Here is an 8745-nt window from a genome sequence, read left to right on the forward strand (position 1 = left end):
ACTGTAAGGGGTTATTCTACATAGTAAATCCCAGGTCATAGTGTGTATAATACTGTAAGGGGTTCTTCTACATAGTAAATCCCAGGTCATAGTGTCTATAATACTGTAAGGGGTTCTTCTACATAGACCATAGTAAATCCCAGGTCATAGTGTCTATAATACTGTAAGGGGTTCTTCTACATAGACCATAGTAAATCCCAGGTCATAGTGTCTATAATACTGTAAGGGGTTCTTCTACATAGAAGACCATAGTAAATCCCAGGTCATAATGTCTATAATACTGTAAGGGTTCTTCTACATAGACCATAGTAAATCCCAGGTCATAGTGTCTATAATACTGTAAGGGGTTATTCTACATAGACCATAGTAAATCCCAGGTCATAGTGTCTATAATACTGTAAGGGGCTCTTCTACATAGTAAATCCCAGGACATAGTGTCTATAATACTGTAAGAGGTTCTTCTATATAGTAAATCCCAGGTCATAGTGTCTATAATACTGTAAAGGGTTCTTCTACATAGAAAATCCCAGGTCATAGTGTCTATAATACTGTAAGGGGTTCTTCTACATAGTAAATCCCAGGTCATAGTGTCTATAATACTGTAAGGGGCTCTTCTACATAGTAAATCCCAGGTCATAGTGTCTATAATACTGTAAGGGGCTCTTCTACATAGTAAATCCCAGGTCATGGTGTCTATAATACTGTAAGGGGTTATTCTACATAGACCATAGTAAATCCCAGGTCATAGTGTCTATAATACTGTAAGGGGTTATTCTACATAGACCATAGTAAATCCCAGGTCATAGTGTCTATAATACTGTAAGGGGTTCTTCTACATAGTAAATCCCAGGTCATAGTGTCTATAATACTGTAAGGGGTTATTCTACATAGTAAATCCCAGGTCATAGTGTCTATAATACTGTAAGGGGTTCTTCTACATAGATCATAGTAAATCCCAGGACATAGTGTCTATAATACTGTAAGGGGTTATTCTACATAGAAGACCATAGTAAATCCCAGGTCATAGTGTCTATAATACTGTAAGGGGTTCTTCTACATAGTAAATCCCAGGTCATAGTGTCTATAATACTGTAAGGGGTTCTTCTACATAGACCATAGTAAATAATACTGTAATAAACTCACATAGTTGCTGTCACAAACTCCAAACTCCACACAGTTATCACTGACTAGTTATATATTCATTTCCCAGGTTCCCACGTTACCCTGGTTCGATTCCAGGCTGTATCACAACCGGCCGTGATTGGGAGTCCCATAGGGCGGTGCACAATTGGCCCAGTATCATCCGGGTTTGGCCGGTGTAGGCCGTCATTGTAAATAAGAATTTGTTCTTAACTAACTTTCCTAGTTATGTAAAGGTAAAAATATATATATAATATAATATAAATATATATTAAACAATCTTCAAACCTTCTATTTGAGACTATCCAAGTAAAGTGTTACCGAAACGACGGGATGTTATTTACGTCAGCACTCTGTTCTCTGATTTGCCTCCAGAGAACTGACACCCTGAGTCTAAACAGGAGAGCACTATGGCTTTGTCCCAAACCCTATTCCCTATACAGTGCACTACTTTAGACCAGGGCCCATAGGACTCTATGGAACAAGGTGCCATTTGGGACGTATAAATAGATCCCTCCAGTTTAGACCAATGATGTGTATTGTATACTGTACATGTTTCAGACTCAAGTGTGTACACTGTACACTAGTAGTATTTTATCTCGTAAAAAGTAGTGCATTATATAGGAAGTAGGGTGTCATTTGGGACACGGTTATGAGGAAAGGACATTTCTCCAAACAGATAACCACTGTCAAAGCTAACTATTCTCTACATTAAACATGAGATCTTTACAACTGTACAATTGTTATGACATAGTTAGAGACTTCTTGTGTAGCCTAAGAACAAACATTCAATACTGTAGAATCTGCAGTAGCATCTCTTTAAAAACAGACCCCTAAATGAGATGTATACTGTAGAATCTGCAGTAGCATCTCTTTAAAAACAGACCCCTAAATGAGATGTATACTGTGGAATTTGCAGTAGCATCTGTTTAAAAAAAAGAGCCCTAACTGAGATGTATACTGTAGAATCTGCAGTAGCATCTCTTTAAAAAGCAGAACCCTAAATTAGAAGTACATTACATTGAGTAGTAAATTAATTATTTAATTACTTTAGTATCACATTATTGTGAATCGATCAATTAATTCAGTTATGCCTGGGAAATCAACTTTAACTTGCATGGCCAATAAGTGAGCCTACTTTTAAGCGCATGCCAATATCTGGCAATTAATTTAATGTGCTCTACATCAAAAGGATCGTCCACAACATGTTATTTATGCTAAATGCTTTTATCCTACGTGACTAACAGTCATGCATGTTTGTATGGATGGCCTCAATGTTAAGTTTAAATCAACATACAGTACTTTCCGTATACACAGCACTACTGCTGATAAGTCACGTTGGAAAAGACGTTCTGAACGTGACGGCAGGCAACAGTAACAAACATGTAAGAGCCTTCAATACATTCACAAAACTTGATCATGAATATCCATAAAACTTTCAAATACACTCACCCCCAAAGAATCGTCAAAGACCCAAAAGCACACCGGCCACACAAGTGGATTTACATCGAATTCCACCTAAGACGAACCAGAGGACAACCTAGCACCAAAGAATCTTACTGTATCTACAAACACACACACACACACAGTTTATATGGGGGTAAATCTGGGGTCAGATATCTTCCATCTGGGTATTCTGACGGGTCTGGGCTGTTGTCCGCAGTCTAGGAGGCAGAGAATGAGATGGAAATAGCTGTTATGAGTTCATGAACTGGGCTGTGCTGAAGTCTGTGCTGTACTCATGGGCAGGGCTAGGAGCATAGAGATGCTTTAACACAGCAAACTGGGGAAATTCCCAGAGCATTAGCTAAGATTCACAGGAAATTCAAATTAGGTTTTTATCTGACAATAGGATGATAAAAACAACGTTTTTTTTTCTCCCAATAAAAAAAAAATGAAATATCGAATCAAATTTATTTATAAAGCCCTTCTTACATCAGCTGATATATCAAAGTGCTGTACAGAAACCCAGCCTAAAACCCCAAACAGCAAGCAATGCAGGTGTAGAAGCACGGTGGCTAGGAAAAACTCCCTAGAAAGGCAGGAACCTAGGAAGAAACCTAGAGAGGAACCAGGCTATGAGGGGTATGGTCACCATGGTAGTATCGCCAATCAGGAATTCTGTGCTTCTATTTTTAGCCTTCTCAGACATAACTAACCCAAGGAAATACCAGTAACTCGGTTTGCCCTTGTTCAAACAGCGCTCTAATAATATACATCACTTTCTCTTCGGAAGTACAGGGATAAAGTGTGAAACAATAGAGTGCTCCTCATCAGACCCTTGACCATAGTTCGGCAGCATCTGCAGCTCTTTTGGCGAGTGAAGCACACGTCTGTATCCTGCAGCGTGCCAGTTTTTCCACACGTCTGTATCCTGCAGGGTGCCAGTTCTTCCACATGTCTGTATCCTGCAGGGTGCCAGTTCTTCCGTACATCTGTATCCTGCAGCGTGCCAGTTCTTCCACACATCTGTATCCTGCAGCGTGCCAGTTCTTCCACACGTCTGTATCCTGCAGGGTGCCAGTTCTTCCACACATCTGTATCCTGCAGGGTGCCAGTTCTTCCACACGTCTGTATCCTGCAGCGTGCCAGTTCTTCCACACATCTGTATCCTGCAGCGTGCCAGTTCTTCCACACGTCTGTATCCTGCAGGGTGCCAGTCCTTCCGTACGTCTGTATCATGCAGCGTGCCAGTTCTTCCGTACATCTGTATCCTGCAGCGTGCCAGTTCTTCCGTACATCTGTATCCTGCAGGGTGCCAGTTCTTCCACACGTCTGTATCCTGCAGCGTACCAGTTCTTCCACACGTCTGTATCCTGCAGGGTGCCAGTTCTTCCGTACATCTGTATCCTGCAGGGTGCCAGTTCTTCCACATGTCTGTATCCTGCAGCGTGCCAGTTCTTCCACACGTCTGTATCCTGCAGGGTGCCAGTTCTTCCACACGTCTGTATCCTGCAGGGTGCCAGTTCTTCCGTACATCTGTATCCTGCAGCGTGCCAGTTCTTTCACACGTCTGTATCCTGCAGCGTGCCAGTTCTTCCGTACATCTGTATCCTGCAGGGTGCCAGTTCTTCCGTACATCTGTATCCTGCAGCGTGCCAGTTCTTCCGTACATCTGTATCCTGCAGGGTGCCAGTTCTTCCACACGTCTGTATCCTGCAGGGTGCCAGTTCTTCCGTACATCTGTATCCTGCAGGGTGCCAGTTCTTCCACACGTCTGTATCCTGCAGGGTGCCAGTTCTTCCACACGTCTGTATCCTGCAGGGTGCCAGTTCTTCCACACGTCTGTATCCTGCAGGGTGCCAGTTCTTCCACACGTCTGTATCCTGCAGCGTGCCAGTTCTTCCACACGTCTGTATCCTGCAGCGTGCCAGTTTTTCCACAAATCTGTATCCTGCAGGGTGCCAGTTCTTCCACACGTCTGTATCCTGCAGGGTGCCAGTTCTTCCGTACATCTGTATCCTGCAGCGTGCAGTTCTTCCACACATCTGTATCCTGCAGGGTGCCAGTTCTTCCACACATCTGTATCCTGCAGGGTGCCAGTTCTTCCACACATCTGTATCCTGCAGCGTGCCAGTTCTTCCACACGTCTGTATCCTGCAGGGTGCCAGTTCTTCCACACGTCTGTATCCTGCAGGGTGCCAGTTCTTCCACACATCTGTATCCTGCAGGGTGCCAGTTCTTCCACACGTCTGTATCCTGCAGCGTGCCAGTTCTTCCACACATCTGTATCCTGCAGCGTGCCAGTTCTTCCGTACATCTGTATCCTGCAGGGTGCCAGTTCTTCCACACGTCTGTATCCTGCAGGGTGCCAGTTCTTCCACACGTCTGTATCCTGCAGGGTGCCAGTTCTTCCACACGTCTGTATCCTGCAGGGTGCCAGTTCTTCCACACGTCTGTATCCTGCAGCGTGCCAGTTCTTCCACACGTCTGTATCCTGCAGCGTGCCAGTTTTTCCACAAATCTGTATCCTGCAGGGTGCCAGTTCTTCCACACGTCTGTATCCTGCAGGGTGCCAGTTCTTCCACACGTCTGTATCCTGCAGGGTGCCAGTTCTTCCGTACATCTGTATCCTGCAGGGTGCCAGTTCTTCCACACGTCTGTATCCTGCAGGGTGCCAGTTCTTCCACACGTCTGTATCCTGCAGCGTGCCAGTTCTTCCACACGTCTGTATCCTGCAGCGTGCCAGTTTTTCCACAAATCTGTATCCTGCAGGGTGCCAGTTCTTCCACACGTCTGTATCCTGCAGGGTGCCAGTTCTTCCGTACATCTGTATCCTGCAGGGTGCCAGTTCTTCCACACATCTGTATCCTGCAGGGTGCCAGTTCTTCCACACATCTGTATCCTGCAGCGTGCCAGTTCTTCCACACATCTGTATCCTGCAGGGTGCCAGTTCTTCCGTACATCTGTGTCCTGCAGCGTGCCAGTTCTTCCACACGTCTGTATCCTGCAGGGTGCCAGTTCTTCCACTGTAGGAAGAAATAGTAATCCATGTTAATATATGTAAATTACATGCAAATTAGGGTTGCTTCTCTACCACTCTCACAAAGGGAAGCGCAATCAGAACCTTGGATTAGCAGGTGTAGGACTAAGAGATTGGTTAAGAGATGGCGGAGTTATTGATAAATCAAGAAATCTGGTTTTACGTGTCCATTTAAATTGTTCATAAATCCACTCCACAATGGCTTATCAACTTGAAACTGTTTAAGGTCATCAAAGCCATGCCCATGATAAACCATGTTACCGTAGCTACCTTAGTCATTATTTCTAATAATTTTGGTAAAATTCATAGCAATTGCTAGCTAGCAGAAATTTAGCTAGCTAACAGGCTCAGCTAAATACAAATCCCCCTAGATACAGCCATGTCTCATAGTCACGTCATGAGATTTGTAAATGAAAGATTAATATAGTAATACGAGTTGAATGGAGTTTACCATCTTCTCATTTAGAGTGTTTGGTGCACCACAGAACTGCCCGTATCTAGATGATATACAAAGGCATTTCCTAACAGACCTGCTAACTTTCTTCGTTGTTACTTTTAAGGTTGGAACCAACATGCAGTACCTCCAGCAGGAAGAGAGGCAAGAACCATTTGTCCACTTATGACAAAACACTATTTTTGGGACTTACGACTGACACATATGGTCATGTGAACTAGATGCACTGTTGTTGCCACCTTTAGTGATAGGGTAGCTAATGCTAGCTAAACAAACACTAACTATAATGGTAGCTAGCTGTTAGCTATCTAGTTACATGAAAATGGGATTGTAATATATTTAAGAATATGTGAAAGTGTTTGCTGTTGCCATAATATAGGGTGTCCACCCACTCTGGGTGGGTGACAATGTGCTTTGGTGATGACAATTTAAATACGTTTTACCGAGACAAATTTGATTATGAATGTTCTAAATCGTTCAGTGGGGTCTTTCTCCAACATACAATTAACGTTATATCTACAAAGTTGGATTTTGTAACCTAATACATCCCATAATAAGCACAGACCTCTGTTGCCATAGCGGTTCAGGTTTCTCATAATTTTTGAGTATTTTACGTTTTGTGTTCATCGTATTCAAAAGTTGTTTCCCACGGGTCGTAAAAAGCAAAATAAGAATAATGAGCTGAATTTAACGTAAAAGGCTTTGAAAATAAAACGCTTGATATTCACTGTCACGCTCTGACCTAGGAGAGCTGTGTTTTCTCTGTTTAGTTAGGTCAGGGTGTGATAAGTGGGTGGGCATTCTATGTTTTGTTTTCTATGTTTTGGCCGGGTATGGTTTCCAATCAGAGGCAGCTGTCTATCGTTGTCTCTGATTGGAAGCCATACTTAGGCAGCCTGTTTTTCCCTTTGTTTTCGTGGGTAGTTGCTTTCTGTTTAGTTTGTATAACCTGACGGAACTGTTGGCTGTCATTTTGTTATTTTGTCTAGTGTTCGTTTCCATTAAAATATATAACGATGAGCACTCTACAGGCTGCGCCTTGGTCTCCTCTATACGATGCCGTAACATTCACTCAGGGCTCTGTTGACATTCCACAGAGATAAGCTTGTTTTTGGACAGGAATTTAGAATATGAAAAGGGTAAAATACTAAGTCATGTCTCAAAATTGATATCCATCTTATCTCTATATTGTTTTATGTCCTGTGGATTTGAGGTAATTCTGTCATAGAATCCAGCCTAGCTGACATGATGAAATTTTGCAGATTTTTGACCATTTTCTTTCTCTGGTCTCCATTGATTTAGTCACCCCCGTTTTGGCCGTCCGACAAGTGGAAAAACTCAAGTAACTTTTGAACGGATTATGATTCAGACATGAGGATTGGCCTATTGGGAGGCTGCATCCAGGGGTGGTGAAGACCTTGAAGGAGGCTGCATCCAGGGGTGTGGAGACCTTGATGGAGGCTGCATCCAGGGGAGGTGAAGACCTTGATGGAGGCTGCATCCAGGGGTGGAGGTAAAGACCTTGATGGAGGCTGCATCCAGGGGTGGAGGTAAAGACCTTGATGGAGGCTGCATCCAGGGGAGGTGAAGACCTTGATGGAGGCTGCATCCAGGGGAGGTGAAGGCCTTGATGGAGGCTGCATCCAGGGGAGGTGGAGGCCTTGATGGAGGCTGCATCCAGGGGAGGTGGAGGCCTTGATGGAGGCTGCATCCAGGGGAGGTGGAGACCTTGATGGAGGCTGCATCCAGGGGAGGTAAAGACCTTGATGGAGGCTGCATCCAGGGGAGGTGGAGACCTTGATGGAGGCTGCATCCAGGGGAGGTAAAGACCTTGATGGAGGCTACATCTAGGGGAGGTGGAGACCTTGAGGGAGGCTGCATCCAGGGGAGGTGGAGACCTTGATGGAGGCTACATCCAGGGGGGAGGTGGAGACCTTGATGGAGGCTGCATCCAGGGGGGAGGTGAAGTCCTTGATGGAGGCGGCATCCAGGGGAGATGGAGACCTTGATGGAGGCTGCATCCTGGGGTTGAGGTGGAGACCTTGATGGAGGCTGCATCCTGGGTTTGAGGTGGAGACCTTGATGGAGGCTGCATCCTGGGGTTGAGGTGGAGACCTTGATGGAGGCTGCATCCAGGGGTAGTGAAGACTTGGCTCTCCCCCAGCAGTGTTTTGATGCCACCGCGTCTCCATCTTGGCTCTCCCCCACCAGCGTTTTGATGCCACCGCGCCTCCATCTTGGCTCTCCCCCAGCAGTGTTTTGATGCCACCGCGCCTCCATCTTGGCTCTCCCCCACCGGTGTTTTAATGCCACCGTGCCTCCATCTTGGCTCTCCCCCACCAGTGTTTTGATGCCACCGTGCCTCCATTTTGGCTCTCCCCCACCAGCGTTTTGATGCCACCGCATCTCCATCTTGGCTCTCCCCCACCAGCGTTTTGATGCCACCGCGCCTCCATCTTGGCTCTCCCCCAGCAGTGTTTTGATGCCACCGCACCTCCCCAGCGTTTTGATGCCACTGCGCCTCCATTTTGGCTCTATTGTTATATTATGACATGGTTATGACCGTGTCGTAGCATGTTTTGACGCTAGTCTTACCATATCAATGGAACATTATGATAAAACATAAAACAAATATGCTTTGAACTTCATAAAAACAGGGTTATTTTAC

The 8745-nt window shown here is 45.0% G+C and overlaps 1 protein-coding gene across 1 annotated transcript in view; it reads right to left on the reverse strand.

The window, feature by feature from the left end:
* The window catches only part of LOC115156257 (collagen alpha-2(VI) chain), a 39576-nt gene extending 36710 nt beyond the window's left edge, over positions 1–2866 (reverse strand). The window contains exon 1 of the mRNA XM_029703716.1: positions 2593–2866. The gene's annotated coding sequence lies outside the window, so the exon portion shown is untranslated. The remainder of the gene's footprint in view (positions 1–2592) is intronic.
* Positions 2867–8745: the final 5879 nt, after the last annotated feature.

This window comes from Salmo trutta, chromosome 20, assembly GCF_901001165.1.
Source record: "Salmo trutta chromosome 20, fSalTru1.1, whole genome shotgun sequence".
Lineage (NCBI taxonomy): Eukaryota > Metazoa > Chordata > Actinopteri > Salmoniformes > Salmonidae > Salmo > Salmo trutta.